General features: G+C 41.2%; 1 protein-coding gene across 22 annotated transcripts in view; it reads right to left on the bottom strand.

Moving 5' to 3' along the window:
* RASGRP3 (RAS guanyl releasing protein 3) overlaps window positions 1-21,661 on the bottom strand; it is a 108,590-nt gene that overhangs the window by 52,601 nt on the left and 34,328 nt on the right. For 5 of the 22 annotated variants that reach the window (XM_073897260.1, XM_073897265.1, XM_073897269.1 and 2 more), the window contains exon 1: window positions 19,285-19,576. The exons of the other annotated variants lie outside the window; for them this stretch is intronic. The gene's annotated coding sequence lies outside the window, so the exon portion shown is untranslated. Of the gene's footprint in view, window positions 1-19,284; window positions 19,577-21,661 lie in introns of those variants that run through there. 22 annotated transcript variants of the gene reach the window in all.

Below are 21,661 nucleotides of genomic sequence, written 5' to 3'. Positions count from 1 at the left end.
TTAAAGAAACATCTATCAAGCATATAAGTACTTAAGGGGATACACAGACAATACATGTCCCCAAAGAAGTTAAAGAGGAGGAGATTTTAGTAGATTCATATAGCAATCCCAGTAGTATTTCATGTGTACCAAAGAGTCATGAATAGGATCCAAGTCTTGAAACTGCAATCATTTTTCTCCAGCATGGGAATAAATGCATATTAGGTTATTAATATCCATAAAAACAATTCCTGAGAGTAGAAATCACACAAAAACATTTCCACCAAAAGTTCTGCTGATGAATCTACTAGTCACAATAAGGATGTTGAAGAGTTGAAATAGTAAGTGAAACTGAGCTGGGCACTAAAATTAGAATGAGAACCTCATCAACTTCTGTGGTAATTTGTGGGGATTTCATAAGTCCCCATGTTCACATAGTTTTAAACCCTCACCAATCTTTATCTCACCACAATATCTCATTTTCAGTAACTTTTTTTCAACACCTCTAATTTCTAGTCCAGGAACCAGGGCATGTATTTATTTATTTATTTATTTATTTAGCTCTCTTAGCATGCTTCAACTATTAATCACATAAAACCTGAAAGGATTTACCAAGCATGGTGGTAAAAAGATACTTCCTCACTACTAAATACAATGCTGATTATTTTTTGCCTTCTTAAAAGAGAAAAATACAAATGAAAATGTTTAAACCTCTCATTAACTTATTATTCTGCAGTAATATTTGGTTTGGGCAATAAAGGGGAAAAAAGCTACCATAAAACATCAATGACTGGGGAAAGAAAATACTGGAATATCTCAAACGGTGTCTATACTGAAAAATGAAGGAACACTCAAGACCCAAACTGTGTTACCTTCAGGAATCTAAAGCAATGTAAATGGAGCCCAAGTTTTATAAAATTGTTTTTGGTTCTCAGCCATTCTAGTTATTTTTTTTCCCCAAAATTTAGTTTTGCTTTTGGGTAAGAGAGTCTTGACTTTGGTAACGTGCTGTCTACACGATGCCAAACATCTCTTTTATAAAAGCTAGCAAATTGTTTATGTCATCTAGATGTCTCCAAATCTCCACATCTTTGTTGTAATATGGAGCAATCTGAATCACCCCAATGAGTTTTTATTGAGAACTATGTTCACAGCAAGATGACTCAACAGATGCCATATGCTTGACATCAGCAAGATCTCGCGTAGGTGTTCTTGTGGGTCCTAATACAAAATCATACCTTCCATAAAATCCAAGAAATTGGCTCTGATGCCATAGAAATTAAATGTAAAAGTACAGTGGCTGCTTAAACATTATATCGTTCTCAAATGCCCTTTTGACGTTTTTATCTGAGAATGCCTATTTAAAGACATACAAATACTGAACCACAAGTCTTTTTCTTTTTTTTTTTTTAAGATTTTATTTATTTGACAGAGACAGTGAGAGAGCATAAGCAGGGAGGAGGGGCAGAGGGAGAGGGAGAAGCAGGCTCCCTGTCGAGCAAGGAGCCCGATGTGGGGCTCGATCCCAGGACCCTGGGATTATGACCTGAGCCGAAGGCAGACGGTTAACCGACTGAGCCATCCAGGTGCCCCTGAACCAGAAGTCTTTAAGTTCTTTTCTCCAAATTGAAGATGGTGCAAAATAAGGTCTTCCTCACTCAGCATCCACAGATTATAAAACAGTGACCTCTTGGACAGAGATCTGCCCCATAGATGTATTTCTTTTTCTTTTTTTTGTTAGGCCCACACAGGTTTGGCTCTCACGAAGTTTCAAAAATTTTGCATTATTTGCAACATGTACAAATCCAGACTTTCACTTTTTACAATTCCAGTTTTCTAGATTCTTTTAAAGATTTATTTATTTGAGAGAGAGAGCATGAGCGGGGGGGCGGGGGGAAGCAGGACCCTGGGATCATGACCTGAGCTGAATGCAAATGCATAACTGACTGAGCCACCCAGGCACCCCAGTTTTCTAGATTCTTATGGAAAAATCAGATCTGCCCCATGAGGTAACATCTGGCTGGAGCTGAGTAGCAACTGTCTTCTAATTCCTCAAAGTTCCCACTACCCTCTATTGTTTCCCCAACTGAGGCCAAGGGTCATTGCCATTTATCACCCCACTATGGGCCTTTTCTTTTTAGTAGATTTAAGAGGAAAGTGAAATATCACTTGTTCTAGGTAGGGAGATAATTTCCTGCAGACATTTGCATTTGGGAGCCCCTACCTCAGACACATCAGACTGCCTACTGACATCACAGATGCTAAGCAAAAGCTAAGGAGGACTCTTCGTTGGGCAGATCTTAAGAATGTTACTATTCGTGGATTAAACAAAGAAGAATCACAACTACTATGCCTTCTGGCATATTTTCATTTACAAAGTAGGTTCGAATTACAAGACAAACTTCACCTCGTGCCCAAACAAGAAAGCAAGTTTAAGGATTTCTAGAGCATTTGTCAAGCTTGCTTTGGCTAATAAATTATTATTTATTTCCATTTACAATATGTTTAAAATGTCTATATTACCTCCAAGTTTTGCAATTCCCCCAGATTTCTGTGCTTTCTTTTGCAGAAAAGCTCTCATAATCAACAAAATAGACGTCCACTAATGATTCCCAAAGAGCATGGGACTTAGTGCAAACGCCCTCTCAACACTTTACTTTGTAGATTCTGGAAAGATTAAGGGAAAACAGAATGTATACTGGGATATTTATATAAAAATATGTAACTACTCATGCTGAGAGGCAAAGACATTTTTAGATTCCTCACGTTATAGTGAGTATCCAGTTTCACTCTCTCCCACTTCCTCTCTATGTTGCTTTGGATACGTTGACTACAACTATTAACAGCTTACTCCTCCATGTCAGATTTGAGTAATCCACAGGTACTCATCACTGTGGGTTTTTCAGGATAACTTCCTGTGAATAATTCCCAGCACTTAGATCATGAGTCACTTGGGTAACTAGCAATTATACAAGTTGAGCTGGTATTCTTCCTTTGTTGTTATCGCTCTAAAAGGAGAAACCAGAAACCAGGGAAGGGTTATTTACTGGTCAGTGCAGCTGCAAGGACTGGTCTCTGAACACCTGATCTCATCAGCTTGCTCATTCAAGTCTTCTGATAGTACTTTTTTTTTTTTTTGTTTACTCGGAGAAACTCTGTCGTTCTAATAGAGAAAGATTGTGGTAGAGGAGAGACAGCGAACATTTCTACTTTTCAAGGGGACCTTTTATTCTCTAGGTAAAACTACCTCACTTTATAAAGGAGAGCCCTGGGGCCAAAAAGATTACATAATTTACCCAAGTTTAAACAGAGAGTTTGTGGAAGAAAGGGAAATATACCACCATGGTGAGCGTCCAGAGAATCCAGCCTCATTGTGGGGTCCCTGGGACATAAAAAGTACATGTGTCAGAAAGCTGATTTTGAACTAACTTAGACTTGGAAAATGTAGAAGCTATCTGCTGTCTGCTCAGAATTTCTGCTCAGCAGTCTAATTTTAAGGGAATTTAGCTCCTTGACTTTGCAAATATGATTCCTATCCCATCATCTCCCTTTGTAAAAATATTTTTTTTTTTTTGCATTCTGGGGTCTAATATGATAATGAAGGTTTTAGCAAGAGGCTAAAATCCCTGGTTGGTGGGTACTGGGCATATGAAAGCAGTTCTGGGTACTTTTGAGCAGGACAAAGATGTATTTGTTGGTGACGGTGAGCTTGAGAAGGTGAAACCTTGGAACTCAAAATGGTCCTGACACAAAGAGCTGGCTCTCTGGCTCTGACGCTTGCATCCTAAACCCTGTCCTATCATTTATTCCTGTCACAGGTAACTCCACGTATTTTGCTGGTTAACTTTGGTCACTCAAACTTTGACTTCTCGTTTTAAGTCAATTAACTTTGCTCACTCAGACTTTGACTTCTCGTTTTAAGTCTTCCAGAAAAGACCTGCACATGCTCCCTGCCCCCAGTCTAAACTACAACATCACCAGGCTTTGAGACTCTGCCCTCTCTCTCCTAGGTCTGGGACCAAATAGTCCATAAATTACAGTTCCTATTATCCTCACCCACAACTTCTACCCACGTCAGGCAGTGGCAGCATTTTCAAGAGGGATAAGGCTGGATTTTTAAGGAGCAAATGGCTCCCACGTTCTCAGCAGTTTTTCTCTGGCTTGGGTAGCTCTAATCTTAATTGGAGAGAGACCTCTCTACTTTACAAAATGGGATTATTGTGTTCTGGAGGATACCTGCCTCTTATTAAATGCTTGAAAGAAATTCAAGGAGGCCCTGGATTCAGAGGGACAACCTTGCCAGTGAAATGAAGGAGAATCTACAAAAGAAGTCCACACCCAGCCTGAGAACACATCATCCTTCTGCATGACCTTCATACTTTGCTCGGTCAGTGGGGACTCATGAAGCCTGGGGCAGAAAGAGAGAGCCAGGCAGAGTGCTGCCAGCTGGTCCTTTCCCTGTTCTCCCAGGCTCCCATACACCACTGCCCCCTGCCCCAAGGTGGTTCTTCCACAGGCAGGGAAGTTGCTCACTGCGGAGTCCCCCTTCCCAATACCCACTCCTTCAAAGCACAGCTACTTTAGGGGACACGGCAGTTTTTAGAGTAGGCTGATATTAGTCTGCTCCAGTTGCTATACTAAGGTATCACAGACTGGGTGGCATAAATAACAGAAATTTCTCAGAGTTCTAGAAGCTAGGAAGCCCAAGATCAAGGTGCTGGCCAATTTCGTTCCTGGTGAGACTCTTCCTGGCTCACACTCTTCTTGCTGTGTTCTCACATGGTGGAGAGAGAGAGAGAGCGAGCTCTGGTGTCTTCTTCTCTTCTTATATGGGTTCCAGCCCTACTTGATGAGGGTCTTACCTTTATGACCTCATGTAAGCTTAATTACCTCTGTACAGGCCCTATGTCTCAATTCAGTTACATGGAGAGTTGGAGCTACGACTTAGGAATTTGGGGAGGGACACAATTCAGTGCACAGCAAGACTCTTAACCAAGAATCAGAGATTTGTAAGGCCCCGGCACCATATGCAGAATGGTGTGTGTTTGTGCCCATGAGCTTCTTTCTTTTTTTTTTTTTAAGATTTATTTAAATTTAAGATTTATTTGACAGAGAGAGAGAGAACACAAGCAGGGGGAGGAGAGGGAGAAGCAGGTTCCCCGCTGAGCAGGGAGCCCGATGCAGGGCTCGATCCTGCCCTGACCTGAGATCATGACCTGAACCGGAGGCAGATGCTTAACTGACCGAGCCAACCAGGTGCCCCCCAACGACCTTCTTTCTGGGGAGAGGGTCCATAGCCTTCCTCACAGTCTCAAAGGGGTCTGTGATCAATAAAAGTTTAGGAACCACTATTTAAACCTACAAAGACTGATTGCCTCAGAAGATTTCAGAAGACGACAAAGGAAAGTCAGTATTCCTTGAGGTTCTACCATCTAATGTCATTTTTTATATATTAAAACAAATCGACTTGCCCAATGCAAAAGGAGAGGAAAAAACAACATCATTCCCTGATTCCTACCAACAGCTTTTTAGGGTCACAAAAATTTGAGATACTGAAATGTTTCCCCCTCCCAAGAGTCTATGTGCAACCTTAGACTGAACATCCAATTTAAAAACAACTGAAGAACAATGTAAGCTTGCTTGCTTTCCTTCTTCCTTTTTTCTTTCTTTCCTTCCCCCCCCCCCCGCCCCGAGACATCTATGAAGCTGTCAGGGTCTAGAGATGCTAACCCCACTCCTCCCAGTGAAGTTGCTTTCTTCGCCACTTCATTCAGAACCTTGGCCAGACACCATCAGGTGAGGTGGGGTGGACCCTGTGCTGTGTGGCCCACCAGCTTGGATGGCACTTCCCACAGGGCAGAGCAGCCAAGAGGAAGGCTCCAAGGGTACAGAGACAATGATATAAGTCCAGCCACTTCATAAAAACATGCACTGTGTCATAAAAACACTGTCAAATGGTGTCCTTTCAAATAGGGCTTATAACAAAGAAGCCCAATGACATTTTGTTGACCCACAAACCACAAGAGTTCAGACATTAGTGCAATGCAGTTCTCAGACTAAGTAACTGATAATACATGTAATCTCTGCACCATCTCGAATGGGACTTTGTGCCTATCTAAAGTCTTTCTTCAAAAGACATTACAGAGCAATGATCTAACTTCACCCTACAAAACAATTCTGAAAAAAAGAGTTAATAGTATTATTTCTATATTATAAATAAATAGGAACACAAAGAAATTAAGTAAATTTTCAATTAGCTACTCAATCAACTTATCAATCAACAAGCATATTAAAAATTAACTTTACTCTTTTTGGGGGAGGTGAGGGGCAGAGGGAGAGGGAGAGACAGAATCTTAAATAGGCTCAACGCCCAGCATGAAGCCCAACGTTGGGCTCAATCTCACAACCCTGAGATCATGACGTGAGCTGAAATCAAGAGTCAGATGCTTAAACAACTGAGCCACCCAGGCGCCCCTTTTCTCTTTTCTAAATGATGTTTAACTATTATCTTTGAATCTACTTAAGAGTATGATTCATACAGCAAAAGGATCTGATTCTTATCTCATCAGGAAAAAGTGTCTGTTTAAGGCTCAGTATCCAAATAGTCCTTTATTGACTAAACAAATACTGAACACAATACCGCTACCTTCCAGACATTATGACAGGACCTGGGCACTCAGCAGTGAACCAAAGAGACCAGATCCCTGCCCAACGGAGTGAACAGTTTAGTGAGGGAAACCAACATCAGACAAGTAGACAAGCTGATATACAATTACAAGTCGTTATAAGAGCAATGAATGAAAACCCACACAGGATGCTAAGGTAGAGAATGACAAGAGGGATTATTTTAGGTGAGTAGCAGGGAAAGATCTCTTTGAAGTGTTGGAACTTGGAGATTAATGAGAGATGTGAGAGAATGAAAGGCCTGAAGAACTGTCAGGATTACAATCTCATTTACTGAGTTAGGGAAGATTGACAGGGCAGAGGGAAAGGTACACTGGGAGAAATCTATAGTTGTACCTAAGATGTGCTAAGGTTGAGTTGCCTGTGAACGCCCAGGTGCAGGTCTCAAGATGCAGTTAATTCATCCAAACGTGGAAAGATCAGAGATGGAATTTAATTTTGAGAATTATCCCTATGTAAATAGCATCTAAAGCTACAGAAACGAAATCGCTTGGAAAGAAAGCATAAAGAGAAAGGACAAGAGAGCCCACACTTTACGCCTTGGGCATTCCAACATCCAGCGGTCAGAGAAAGGAGGTGAAGCAGCAGAGTGTTATGAGGAGTAGCCAGAGAGGCAGAAGGAAAATGTAAAGCATGTTGTGCCATGAGGCCAAGAGAAGAACATGCTCATGGAAGCTGAAACTGTGTGTTGAATGCTACTAAGAGGGGTCAAACAAGAGAAGGATGGGAAGCTATCTGCTTTTTAAATTTTTGCTACAAGGAGGTCACTGGTAACCTTGACAAGAGCAGCTTTAATGGAGCTGTAGGCAGAAGCCAGGTTGGTGTGAGCTGACGAGTAAGTGGGAGATAAAGAAACAAAGACAGCATGTGTAGAATATGAGTTTAATGACTGTCTAGAATGGAAGAGAAATTGGCAGAGGATGTGGGGATCAAGGGATATTTTTATAAGATGAGAGCTGCTGAAACATTCCTGTACCCTGATGGCGATGATCTTATAGAGAGGAAGAAGTTAAAGAATCAGAAGGAGGAAGGAGTAACCAAGGGGATGAACACTTGATGTAACATGGATGAAGAAAGGAGAACATGGTTGCAAACCCAGATAGAGTATACATAATTAGTGAGGGGAAGATGAAGGAGAAGAATCTAAATCAGAGACATAATTATCAGGTTGGCAGCCGGAGTTTATCTAATCCAACTGCTTCTGATACTCTCAGTTCTCCTTCCTGAGATTTTGAAGAGGAAAGAAGCAAGCAGAGAAATGAGCTCCCCAAGTCCCAGAGGGAGAAGTCCCAGGATGAACTGTCCTATGACTTGGGATCTAATGATCCCTTTCCCTGCCTGTTCAACAGAATGGCGCTAATTCCCTTGAATATTTTTCTAGTCATCAAGTATCTGTATTCTTGCCTGCCAACATGTGATGCTCTTAGATACCAAAGAGTGCTGTCGACTTGTGTTGTAAACCACTCAGTTCGGCTTCCTGTGGACCTTAGTCTGAAAGACTTGTCATTTTACATCTTGTTTTTGCCCAGGTGCCCAAATACTAATGAATAGTATTTCATTAAGGGTACTGGGTCATCACCAGTTACTACTGTTCAACAGCAACCATGAGATGAAATGGCTCGTGTAAATCATCTAGTGTTTTCAAGGCACACGAGAGTAAGATTTGTAACTGACACATACTGATCAGGATTTCTCAACCTCAGTACTATAGATACTTCGACTGGATAATTCTTCATTGTGGGGGTCTGTTCCATGTCCTGCAGGATGTTTGGCAGCATCCTTGGCCTCTATCCACTAGGTGCCGGTAGTACTCCACCCCCAACCCCAGTAGGAACAGCCCAAACGGTCTCCAGACTTTGCCAAATGTCCCCGGAGGGTAAAATTACTCCCCCCTCCCCCCTCCCCACGGTAAAAACCACTGAAACAGGCTGATGTCCTAATATCAAAATGGAAACTGAAAAAGCCAATTAAACACCTAAATTTCTTTCTAGTATCAGAATGTCTCCTTTTTGTGTAAGCAAACACGGGGCTATTTGAACTTTTCAGTCTTCAAATGAATCCTAGATGTCTTCATCGGCAATAAGCATTTGAAAAAATGCACCCTCTAGACATCATCTCAGCTTGATTTTTAATTATTGAGCCAATCGGTGGGTTTTAACATGTCAGAATATGACTTAATTTACAACATTTCAAAGCTTTCTATGTCTAAGCTTGTTTATCACTCTACTAACTGACATATTTTGGCCCTTGTTTTATTCATGTGCTAATCATTTTCAGTTTTATTTTATTTTTGCTGTTCTCATAAGCTGCATTTAATCTTTCTGGAGAATATCAGAGGATTTATGAACATAGGCATTTTTTTTCAATATGTGAATAAAGGGTTCTCTTTTGTGAGAATAGTTTACCTTCTCTCCTCTTGCCCACGTGCTGGCTCCTCTTGAGTAATCTCAGGATGACTCTGTATAGAATGCATTGCCTCTCCTACAGTTTTTCCTTATAAACGATCCACTCTGTTATCCTGTTCTTCAGAGTTGTTACAGGCAGGGAGTGATGCTCAGTGTGAAACTACCAGAGGTGATTTGTTCTCATACCTGCTCAGTTGCTTACTGGCAGAGAGCTTATGCTTCTGGGAGTCAGTTTCTTCACATTCAAATTCAATTAACCTTTATTGAGAAGCATCAGTTTTGCCAAGTCAATACTTGACATTGCCTCAAAAGCTGTTTTGTGGTAGGGTATGGTTGCTCCATATGGCAACAACTTTTGAGGATCAAGAAATTCTCAAACAGCTTCTCATTTTCATAAATAACCCAGTAAGAATCAGCTATGAATTGTGTTAATCCCTCTTGAATCACAGCCTTTCCTTTTGGCAAAATAAATGTATAAATTTAATCTCTCTTGTGTAAAATACAAATTTTGCATAAACAAATATTGAACTCCAGTTAAAAATATGTATGAAGAAGTATTTAGAAATGAAGTGCACTGCTGTCTGCAACTTATTTTGGGGGAAAAAAAGATGAACCAACGGATGGATAGAAGAATGGATACGTGAATAGATGTGAAAAAGCAAACATGGTAAATTGTTAATGATAAAATTGAATGGGTGGTATATGGATATTCACTATACAATTCTTTCAAGTTTTTTTGTTTGTTTGAACATTTTCATCATAAAGTGTGAAAAAATTCCTTCCATTATTTTAAATTCACATCTTTAAAACCTTCAGTGTTTGGGGATTTGATGAATAAGTCATGTTCATTAGCCTTTATGATTTTATAACTATTATCAGATGTAAACTAAAGAGGTCTCAGTCATCAGTCTGTCCAAGCGGCTCCTCTATCCCCTTGAACATTTTAGATGTTACTCTGGATGTTTCCTAACTTTTTTTATTTTGTTTTGTTTCCTAACTTTTGTTAATGGCTTTCTTAAGATGGGACAATCTAAATTACTCCAAATGTTCCAAGTCTGAAAGTTTTATTTGAGGGTAATAGGAAGATATTTTTTGGATTTGTTTCCAAACATCTCTGGCTAATGAAAAAACAGGCTAAACTGCTTTTCAAAAAATCCCTGTACTATATCAGTTATTGGCATATTTATATTCTGCTTATGCAGGTTAGAACCTCCAAATTTTCCTTAACTTCCTTCTCCCCTTCACCCCCATATCTAATTGATCTCCAGAATTACCAATTTACTTCTTAAGGATTCTGAAAATTCTTCCCTTTTCTCCATCACTATTGACTTGGTTCAAACCCATCTCTGGAATCTTCCATTCGTTTGGTATTTTTTCCTATTAAACTTATTCCCCTTACTGCTTCCAGAGTTTTCTTTCCAGATTACAAATATATTATATCACTTCTTTACTTGACAAGCTATAAAGCAGTTATGAATTATTAATTATTTTAGATGTATTAATGACATCATGGGTTTTTCAAAAGAGAACTTATCTTTTAGAAATACATACCAAAATATTTACAAGTGGAATGATTAAAAGTCTGAGACTTGTGTCAAAACTAATATGGGAACAAGAGATCATTTGTGGGGATAGAAACGAGACAAGTTCGTCCACTAAAAATTGTTAGAGTCAGGTAATGAATACATGGGGGCTCATTATATCATTCTGTCTACTTTTGTATATGTTGGAAATTTTCTATAATAAAAAGATTTTTTAAAAACTTTCAATGGTCCTCAAAAACATCTAAATGCTTCAGAAGGGCACACACTACCCTTAGCCATCAGAACCGCCTTATCTTTGAGCCTTTTCTCCAGGTCCTCCTTTCACATGTACCCTCTGATTAAGCTCTACCAAGCTACCTATTCTTCATGGAAAGAAGACTTTCAAAATACGGTTTTTTCTCCTCGAACCATGATTATTTATCCTTTATACCCAGTTCAAATGTCACCAGTCCTAGGGAACCTTCTTTGACTCACCCAGATACACAGTCCTCTCCTTTTCTCCAAAAACTTTCTTCTATAAAATTCTACACAAGCCTCTTTTATCGACCAAATATTTGTGTGTCATGATTGTCATAACAATTTTTTAAAATATTTGTATGCTTAACTAGATGGTAATATCCTGTAGGGTAAAGTCTGTGCCATTATTCATGTTAGTGTAATAAGCAACACAACACATATGTTTAAAAATACTTGCCGAATGAATTGTATGAAAATATATTTTGGGCCTTTTTTTCCTCTTACTTTTGTTACATAAATGTAAATTCTGCCTTCCAACATAAGAAGTTTCATAAACTAGACCATGCTTACTGAAGTTTTGATAACTTTTGGTTGAGTAAAATTTCCAAATCTAAGGATTAAAACTCAAAACAGTTTTTCAAACATATTAGCATCTCTAATACCAGAGGATATTCCACATAGTTGCAGTTTTATGCACACACATTTCTCAGTCATCCTTATAGCCAAAAAGATAAAACCTCAATTCTTACACAATAAAACCACCATGACTGGCTTAAGTCAACCAAAGTTCCTGCAGCTTCCAAGAGAGGGTGAAGGAACTATTTCTTCTAAAACCCAGAGAATTAAAATAGCATATGTTCTACTGGTCCTGCTTCAAGGTCTGCTTCACCCTTTTATCTATTTGTAATCATGGCCCCAAGAAACAATTTATTAAGTGAGTATGATTGCCTCTTTTGATGCCAATATTATGTTACTTCTTATAAAAACCAAATAAAATTTAAAGCAAACTGTCATTGCCGGTTAATCAGCCAGATCCTTCAGTCATGATCTTTTTTATACCTGTCATCATCTGAGATAGTGTCACGATTTTCCAGCAGAGCTGGAAAGAGAACACTGCCCAAGATGCAGAGCGCCAGAGTTGAGAGAACCCCTCAACAATAGGAACAGGATGAGTGCATTCTGGGTAGAGGCTAAGAGGAGACTATAGGATGCACTCATGAATCCATAGAGTCTTAGAAGTTTCTTTGTCCCCTAGCAGCATCCCTCTAATGGAAATGGCTATGTATTGAGCATGACGTAATGTCAGTTGCAGGCAAAACCAGCAGAATCCAGACTCTACAGAATGGCTGCCCCTTCCATAGTGAGCAGTAGTTTTTAACATAAATATAGTGAGAGACAAGTGAAGTTGAATAGAAAAGGTACATACCTTTTTTTTTTAAAGATTTTATTTATTTATTCATAAGAGACAGAGAAAGAGAAAGGCAGAGGGAGAAGCGGGCTCCCCATGCGAGACTCAGATCCCAGGACTCTGGGATCATGACCTGAGCCGAAGGCAGATGCTTAACCATCTCAGCCACCCAGGCGCCCAAAAAGGTACATACTTTGTTTACAGGCAGACTAGGACCAGAATCCTGGCTTCACTACTCGCTGGCTTGTGACCTTAGGGAAGATACTCAACCTCTCTGAAATTTAGTTTTCTCTTCTATAAGAGTGTCAATGATAATGTCTACCTCTGGGAGTTGTGAAAAGAAACATCCATTTCTTTCCTCTCCCAGCAGCAGATTCTGTTTAAATGCCAACTACAGAAGGAAAAGAGAGAGAGATTCATCTTAGAACCTGAGTGAGTGGGGAGAGAAAGAGACAACAGAGAAATCCAGAGCACCGCCATTCAGACTGAGCACTGTCCTTGCCATAAACAAATAATCTGCAAAACATCCTGTCAACTCATATGATTTTGAATGGCAGGCATTCCATGCATACATGAAATACTTTCTACTTTTAAAAAGCAGAACCGAAAGTAAAGCAGAATCCCAAGTTTAGTCAAATTGAAGCCAGGGTATGATTTTTCCAGAGCCAAGTATGGAAATTATACTCAGTTCTTCTATTTTAAAAAGGTTTTAAATTCTTGTGTAGTTTTTGAGCTTTAGAATTCTATATTAACTTGAGATTTGAGAACATTCCTCCTTGATAGTCATAGGCAAGTTGACAGAGTGTGGCTGGAGAAGGCCATTTTTCTTCCCAGCTCCTTGATTCTAGGTCCAGAGAGTTCTGTCAAACCAGTGTGTCAATTCCTAAAAAGGAACCCCGAGGTGGTACCTTCTTAAAGTGAACTTATAAAAGAGTATCCAAGGAAAACTGGTTCAGCTCATTTTGAACTGTTAAATGAAAAGAAAACTACTTTTTCAAAACAGAACAGATGACTAACTAACCAGCCTTTTTCCCCCCTTTCTTTCTTTCTTTTTTTTTTTTTTAATCTGGAGTCTGATTCCTTGGCAGATTGATGGTCCCTTTGCCTGAATTCTTCTCCAACCCCTTAACTTCCTTTTGGCCAGTTCATCAGTCGCTAAGGTCTCAACCACAGTACAAAGACCTCATCTGTGATTTTTGAAACAATGAACAGCAGCAAGGTAGTGACTAAAATGAAGTTCTGGAATTAGTGACGAACTTTTTTCCATGTCATTTTCCCCATCACTAGATCTCTGTCAAGGATTGTACCTGGAACGCATTCACTTATAACACAACACGAAAACACAACACAATGACATAATGATCTAGGCAAGCGTCTTGGAGTATTTTGTGGGGTGGGGATGGGTCCTCTTAAAGTAGCACTAAGTTAAGTGTAAAGATAGGACAGCAGTTGGAATAGATAAGCCTTCAAAAAATTAAATGATCACATGGAAACTTACAAGATATTGGGGTATCTGCAGGTACATAAATCATTCATATATTGAGCTGAATTCTCCACTTACAATAGGGATATCAAGGTTTATATTATTTCCTATTCTACAAAATGGAATCCAGGACATTAAGCCTTTTTTTTTTTTAAGATTTTTATTTATTTTAGAGAGAGAGACAGCGGAGGGAGAGAGAATCTCAAGCGGACTCTGCACTGAGCACGGAGCCTCATGTGGAGCTTGATCCCATGACCCTGAGATCATGACCTGAGCTGAAACCAAGAGTCAGACACTTAACCAACTGAGCCACCCAGACATCCCCAGGACACTAAGCCTTGTTCATTTTCTTTCTTTCCTTCTTTTTAAAAAATTTTCTTTCCCCTTTTGTCTTCTTGAGAGATGCAGTAAGTTCTGATTATTACAGTAGTTACTAAGAAAAATACTCTTTGAGTCAATTCATGAATAAATGTTTTTCAGGATTTTTTAAATTCAAAGAAGGCTACCTTTCACACTCATACTCAAAAAGGACTTTAGAAAGAAACACTGTAATAGCTATTATTGTCAAAGAGAGGTTCCCTTGTTTCCCCCCACCTCTAAGTCACAGCCATCAAAATGTACAGCTACACTGTAAAACCATCAGGCATCGGACGCTGTCATTTTTATGACCTTGCCAACACACAGATAATGCTGTTATACAATGAACTGGGTGACCATAACAGAAAACTGACTAGTAGTGAAGATTCTTGATTATTCTAGCAACCTAGGAATCTTGCAGGTAACTTTGCGGAGGGAAATGGTCACAGTGGACACCGTTCCTAGTAGTCAAAGTATACTATTTCCCATGGGAGGCAGGGTACTGAAACCAGGCGGAACTTCCAAGATAGCTGACGGTTTTGTGGGATAATGGGAGTGCATGCTGAACAAGAGACTGCATTTTTTATATCTAAAACAAAAAACAAAAAACCCAGATCCCTTATAAGAGTTGACTATTACATCATGCCATGGTTAGCAGGACTCCAACCTAGCCACACTGGGTGTGCCGGGGAGGAGAATGACCACTAAGATCATTTAGAAATACTGCACAAGTACCCTCACTGACATGCACGAGACGGCACATCCTGAATCAGTCTCCCATTTACCTTTTGCGCAACAGAAATAATACAAATTACAGCACTCTTGATCACAGACGACAGTTCTATCGATACTATTATTCAGAGTCAGAGGACGGAGGACTTCACTGAGCTCTGCCAGCGACTGGTCCCATGTCACTCACTTTCCCTCATTCTGTTTCCTCACTGTAAACAGTGGTGAAGATGTCCTCCGTCTTTCACAGGATTGTGGCAAAGTGCAAGAAAGTGCCTTACCCCGGAAAATTCCTCTATAAATGCAGGAATTTGTCTTACTGATACTACAAATGGGCTCAAGATCAAACACAGCAAACCTACACAGATACCACTGTGATCATATGCAACCACAAAAACAAACCAAAATACTTTCAAATCCATCAAACAAAGGAAATGGGACTTGCAAGTAGCAGAACAACTCTAGGGATTGTAAATGAGCGATCAATACAAAGGGGAAGTGGGACCCAAGGGAGTGAACTCTTTGGGAACAGGTTTTTCGGAACACACAATCTGGAAAAAACAAAGAAACAAAGCCAACCGACACGGCATCACAAATTTTGTTTCCTCATCCTAAGAGCTCCTAAGAAAATAACCAAACACTTTATTTTGCTTTAAACCAGCTCTGGAGTATAACGTACGGACTCTGCGGTGATTTTGAATCTGTCTCCTGTGTCTCTGTAATAACCCACTGGACAGCACCGACTGCCATGGAAATAAGCCATTCCCAGCAAGAACTGGAGGTAATTTCCAGTGGTTCTGGTTTAGCAGACTGTTTTTGCTGACTTCTCTGGCGTTGGGCTTAGCTTTAGAAGCATCAGTAGGTGACAAGTAGATTAAAAATTCCCCTTTCTTGCTATAAGTAGCTTGATCTTCAGAATGTGTAATCTTGCCATTAACAGCCTTGAAAACACATTGATAACTTTCTCAAAGACATCCATGACTGGTCTCCACTCTTAATTTTCCTTCTGATTAAGCACAGGACCCTTCTGCTATATATGTATCACTCAGTGCTCTTTCTCATTGTCAGCCCTAATTTTGACATTTAACCACATGGAAGAACAAATAAAATTTTTAGAAGGGTTCAAGAACTACCTTTGTTTCTTTCTTTTCTTTCTTTTCTTTCGTTCTTTCTTTCGTTCTTTCTAAGATTTTATTCACTTACTTGACAGAGAGAGAAAGCACAAGCAGGGGGAACGGCAGGCAGAGGGGGAAGCACACACCCTGCTGAGCAGGGAGCCCGATATGGGGCTCCATCCCAGGACCCTGGGACCGTGACCTGAGCTGAAGGCAGACGCTTAACCGACTAAGCCACCCAGGCGCCCCAAGAGCTACGTTTCTTTAAGGGCTTGGTCTCTGGCTGTTGACCCAGAGAAGCTTCAGGCTCATGGCCCACAGTAAGACAGGCAGTCTTTAGATCTGCGACAGGTGCAGGGAGAAGTGTGTACCTGGGCAAAGGCTGGAGCAGACAGCATCCCAGTCAGCGGAGAAAAGCACACCTCTCCTCCCTCACCTCATTCCCTCCCCTCCCCCCACCTATGACCTCCCCTCAGGCTCAGAACAGCTGGAGCAAACAGATGGAAGAACTACATTATTTCTATTCATGAATAACAACCACCTACTCAGACAACCAACCTTCCAGGTTGAACAACAATGAACAGGTCTGGTAATAGTGTTATCACCACGAAGCCAGCTATTTGGGGGTGGGGCAGGGATGGAGTGGCTGTCCTCCAAAGGAAAGGAGTGACAGGAAAAGCTGAGGAAAAGGCCAGAAAGGGCAGGGACAGTGGAGTGCTCCAGGCTAACGATAAAGTTCAAACTTGCTGTTCCTCCCAATGGGAGAGCCATCCCTGAACTACTTTCAATGAGAAAAACACGCTGCAGGTCAGTGATCCTGTACAGCTTGGGCCTGGACTGTCACAAGGGGAAACCTCACCCTTCCTGCCCGGGAGCGTTCGCAAGAGCCTTCACACACGGTGTGTGTCTGTGTGGCACTGAAATATTCTCATTTGCATTCCGTTAAGCATTTCATTAAGTTTTGCTTTTAAGTTTAAACTTGTGGGAATAGTGTACGTGTTCCACTTTTCTTTCTTTTTTAATTCCACTTTTCTTTTTTTAATGTGTGCGGTTTCTGGAGTCAGATCCAGGAGCCACTTCTGTCTGTGCCATGTACCGCCCAGCAGCTAAGGGGGAGGGGGGGGCCCCTGAGCTTCAGTTTCTCCATCTATAGAACTGGTATAATGATATATACATAGACGTATTGTGAAGATTATATGAAAATGAATACACTTGCTTAGCACAACATTTGGCAGAGTACGTGCATAGTAAATATAAGTTATAATTATTAGGGTTAATGTTATAATCATAATATAATAATAGTAGCGGAAGGCTTGGGCCCTCTTTTCTGGCTCGGCAACAAACTAGCACTTTGACCCAGATAGATGTTACAATTTTCTCAACTTTGAAATGAATGTGCTAGATGGCACATTCTAGAATTCCTGTCCAGATCTAAGTCTTTGACTCTGTAGACATACTATCAACATGTAAAATAATTATTCATTATGCTGTTAATATTCAAGATATCATCAGGTTTTTCCAAAATAATCTGTGGGCCTTGAAAAAATCAGCACCTGAGTAATTCAAAGGATAACTTGACTGCCAATGAGACCCCTTCCCCCATTTTATTGTGGGTGTCTCTCTTATTCTGGAGACATAATTTCACCTGATAGTTCTTTTCCACTATGCCTGCAGTAAAAGTGAAACTAAACCATGAGCAAACTCCTTAAAAAGTGGCCCAGTGGGCAGCCCTGCTGGCAAACAGGGAAGTCACTGAGCCACGTGGCCACGGGCTAAATCAAAGCCCTCACACAAATGGCATAAAAAGGAATGGAAGAGTTAGAAATATTTTTCTCTCGTTGAACATTCCAAGTCTTGTAGCTTCTTCTACATTTTAAGGAAAAGAAGAGGAGAAACTTCCCAGTGCCAGACTAGCCACTTTTCCAGATGGGCGTCTGAAAGTGCATCCACCCCAGACCTTTGACTGATGGGGTACTCGAGACCAACTGCACCGAGGGGAACTGCAGCAGGCCCAGTGCACTCCAGGTCATTTTCAGTCCATCCTCCACCTTCCAGGAGTGGAGGGGGTGCAGGGAGAGCAGAGCTCCCTCCAGGCGGGGAGCAGAAACTGCAAGACAACTGGACAATCTGAGCGTATCTGACCATCCATCAGTCACCCCGGGAAACAAACACACTTTGGAATACTCTGTGCTTGTCTCAAGCAAAATAACTGTTTGGTAAGAATTCAAATCAAAACAACCTGCCCACCCCCCTTCCTAACGTCCAGGCAATCCAGAAAAAGGAACTTGTTTGGTTATCTCCCTCGGGGCTCTGATTCAGAGGCCTGTCACTTCCAGAGGTTTACCTCATTGATGCCGGGTTCTGTCCTCTCCCTTTCCCCTTCTCCTTGCTTAAACATTCTGGCTGGTGACTACCACAGAAGGACAAAAGTCCCTGAACAACAGCCCCATTCCAGCATGGGGCCTGCTGTCCTGCTCTCCTGAGAGCAAGCTCCAGTAAGCTGAATAAACCTGAGGGAGAACAGGTCTATTACCTGGCTGGAAGCCAGCTATCAAGCCCCCAGAACTGATAATCAGCCACAGGCAACACTTTTATAATCCAGGTCATCAACAAGGAAGAAAGACACTGAGCATCATCAAAACACTAACTTTCCCTTTCTAAAGTAAGGAAGACCAGGGGTGACTAAAAAATTTAGCTTTAAAGTAACAAGGTTGAATTAGCTTGTTCAAGAAAAGAGCTATAAAACATATCTCCACTGAGTTGGAAAGCATGCCTGAAATCTAAAAAGTGCTTCCTCATCTAAATCTAAATATTATTTTGTTAGTTTCCTATATTGCAGATTGTTATACTTCGTTAAATGAGATCGTTTCCAAAGCTGACTGGTCAAGTCAGACATACACATTTCTCAAAACACTATTTTTTTTCAAATTTCAATGGTAAAATCGATTAAAATCAAACCCAGTCAATCAGGTCACTTTAATAAGCTCTCTACTTCATAACCTGAATCTTGGCTTTGAATCTAAACACCACAGACCATAAAAATCCCAGACACCAGGAAATCAACTCGCTACTTCGTAGGTAGGAATCAAGCAATATGCCTCATTCACCCTTAAAGTTAGAATACGACGTTGCTGCAAATGACAGATTCTTAAAAAAAAAAAAAATTAGTAATACAAATGACTATTAACAACAGATAACATAAAATACCTCCTTGAATGCCAAATGGAAATCAAAATCAAAATTAAAAATTGCCAGTGCCTTGCAAAACACACACACACACACACTCTCTCTCTCTCTCTCTCTCTCTCTCTCTCTCTCTCTCAAAAGTTCTCCAGTTACTTACTGGGGCGGTTCTGCTGTCCTGCTCACATCAGCGCCCTGCCTGTCCGGCTGCCAAGTGCCGGAGCATGCCTCGAGCAGCTGTTTCCTTCAAGCTGGGCTCTGTGTCTTACCCAGTCACATGCGCCTCCTGATAAATACGGCTGCCTGCTGCCGTGCCAGGAGGTCAGAACCTGAAGATCATTATTCTCCTAATTCGCAAGCTGGCTCAGCCGTTTCATTTGCACGCAGAGCAGTACACTCCACAATTTTTCTTTTAGTGGCAAACCCCAAACAGCTGATAAGTCACCCTGAAGGGCAGGTCACGGCAAGTGGAAAGTTGATACGTGTGGGGGAGGGGGAAGGGGCGTGGGGGGGGAGGGGCTGGCCGCCCCTATGCTCCCTCAACTCCCTTCGGTTTTCACTGGGGCTCTTGACCAGCAAGAAGAAGGAAGCACAGCCCTGCGCTGCAGGTGCAAACCGTGCTGCGTGCCGGAGCCCCCGGAGGACATCAGAGCGCTGCTCCGTCTCAGTTTCGTCTTAGCATCCAGGCTCCGGGCTGTGGGAAGAGCTGTAAGACTGGGCTGCCCGTTCTGAGGAAGGCAGACTAACCAGCTCGGAATGTTTAGGTTTAATTTCAAAGGCCAGGGCTGCTGTGCCAAGCGGTGCTGAGGGGCTAATGGGTGAGGGGTTAAGGAAGAATATCAGATGCGGCTTCGTCTAGAGAGCCAATGGAAATGAGTTTCAGGTAACTTAAGACCCAGCGTCCGCACACTGTAGTTATCTGTTGGATCGTGTCAACATTTGGGGGGCACAGCAGAGCCGTTGAGATTATCAGCTAGGGAATCAGAGTGGAAACAGAAATGATCACAAGATTTACAAGCCACTTTACAGATGTGCTGCCTGCCCCCTTTGGTGCTAGGAAGTGGAACCAACCTGCTGTTTCCTGTGCTGCTCACAAAGGTGGCAGACCATCTGGGTGCCTTGTTGAATTCATACTTCTCACCTTAGCTGATTTTCCCCCCTCTCCAAGGAAAGCCTGTGGTCGCTTTGACTTTGGATAGCACCCGACTTCTTGGTAGAGTAAGAGTAACGCTAAAAGCAGAGCCCAAGCAGGGTAGAATGCAGATAGGACAGGCAGGCAGCTCATCTGGCAAACTGAATATCCAAAAAAGATTTTAAGAGGTTAAAATGCCCCAGGGGATTTCTGCACCATAATGAGCCTGTTAAACTGTCAACCTTGATTTTTAATAAGTGAGATTTTACTCAACAGAGAAGCTTGTGTGGGCAACCTTTCATATCTGGGTTTTGTCTCATAATTATTTACAGAATTAATCAAACCAGAAGTTTCCCTCCATACAAAGGATAGAGTTTTTCCAGAATGACCAAAACAAACAAACAAACAAAAAAACCCCTCATTCTTGCCATTCTTTCAGGGGACTAATTTGTTACCAACATGTGAGTGACCGAAGTGTAAATAGAAAAATTTTTTGCAAGTTTCAAAACATATCCCTTTTGTTCAGAGTTAGTAATACAAAGGAACTACAGATATTAAAATACAATGTGCTAAAATATGTCAACTTCATAACCCTTTTTCCTCATGTGACAATCATTAATCAAACAGAAAAGGAGGCCTACTGAAGATTCGAAATGTTATTTTGATTTATGTATACTTTGCACTTAGAGTAATGGAAACTTTTGTGATCTTATGGCATCCATCAATCACTTTATTTGCAACTGGTTGTGTTAATTATTCTGATGATCCATTGCATACCATATAGTTAATGAGGCAGAGGCTTCTGGAAACCCTTCAATGACCAATTAAAAAAACAGCCTCAGGAAAGGTAAGCATAGAAATTCTCTCATTCTGTTGGGAGAGAAGAAGGGATGGATCCAAACCATAAGTGAACTGTCAACACAGACCAAGATCCTGGACACTTCTGACAGTGTCCAGGGCTGTCACTGAGGTTCCACAAAGGCACTCTTCTAGCCTCAGAAAGAAATGGGGAAATCCCCCCTTTCTGCCCCAGACACCTATAGGTACCAATTTTCGCCTTCAACTCCGAAAGAAATACCCTCCTCCGCCGAAGGCCATCCACCCCCGGGGCTTTCTGTCTCACCTTGGGACTCCCACCTCTTCAGGATTCTTTGCCAACAATCACGCCTTCTCTCTCTGTCTACTCATCCTCCTCATTATCTAAATATGCTCACATGATTTTTATGTTCTAAAAACAAGCCTTTTTGATCCTTTGCTCCATTAATTACTGCCCTAACCTACTCATTCCCTTCACAGGTGAGCTTCTGGAGAAACACTTCTTGCGTCCATCATCTTCACATCCTATTCACATTGAGGCCTGCTTCCATTCTGGCTCTTCCCCCGACTTCACTGAACCTACTTTCCC

The sequence above is a fragment of the Callorhinus ursinus genome, unplaced genomic scaffold (assembly GCF_003265705.2).
Source record: "Callorhinus ursinus isolate GAN/ISIS: 27379988/994484 unplaced genomic scaffold, GSC_fseal_2.0 scaffold10, whole genome shotgun sequence".
Lineage (NCBI taxonomy): Eukaryota > Metazoa > Chordata > Mammalia > Carnivora > Otariidae > Callorhinus > Callorhinus ursinus.
Note: the sequence above shows the minus strand (reverse complement) of the source record. Positions and strands in the feature narration are given on the sequence as shown.